Raw genomic sequence first — 385 nt, 5'->3', positions numbered from 1 at the left:
AGGGTGGGGGTGCAGGATGAGGAGGTCCCAGGGCGGGAGTGCGGGGGGGCGGCCGCTCTGGGAAAGGGTAACGGGTTTGGGGAGAGGCCAGGAGGGTTGGTTATCAGAGGAGCCGCTCCCGAGAGCGGGGACCCCCAGCCCGGGCACTGGCTGGAGGGAATGGGCCAAAGGGGATGGGGCCCCCACAGCGGACCTCACCCTTGAAGACAACAGTGCCTCACCCTCAGGACCCCCATCTCCCTCCTGGACATGCCCTGGAGGGACCCGCTGGCCCAGGACAGAAGGCCTGTGCCCCAAGGGGCCTCAGGACGCAGCCGCAGGGCAGGGCAGGTGAGGGAGCTGTGGGGAGCAGAGCCCTTGCTGCTGAGGTCACAGCTCCAGGGGC

The sequence above is a fragment of the Myotis brandtii genome, unplaced genomic scaffold (genome assembly GCF_000412655.1).
Source record: "Myotis brandtii unplaced genomic scaffold, ASM41265v1 scaffold537, whole genome shotgun sequence".
In the NCBI taxonomy this organism is placed as follows: domain Eukaryota; kingdom Metazoa; phylum Chordata; class Mammalia; order Chiroptera; family Vespertilionidae; genus Myotis; species Myotis brandtii.
Note: the sequence above shows the minus strand (reverse complement) of the source record.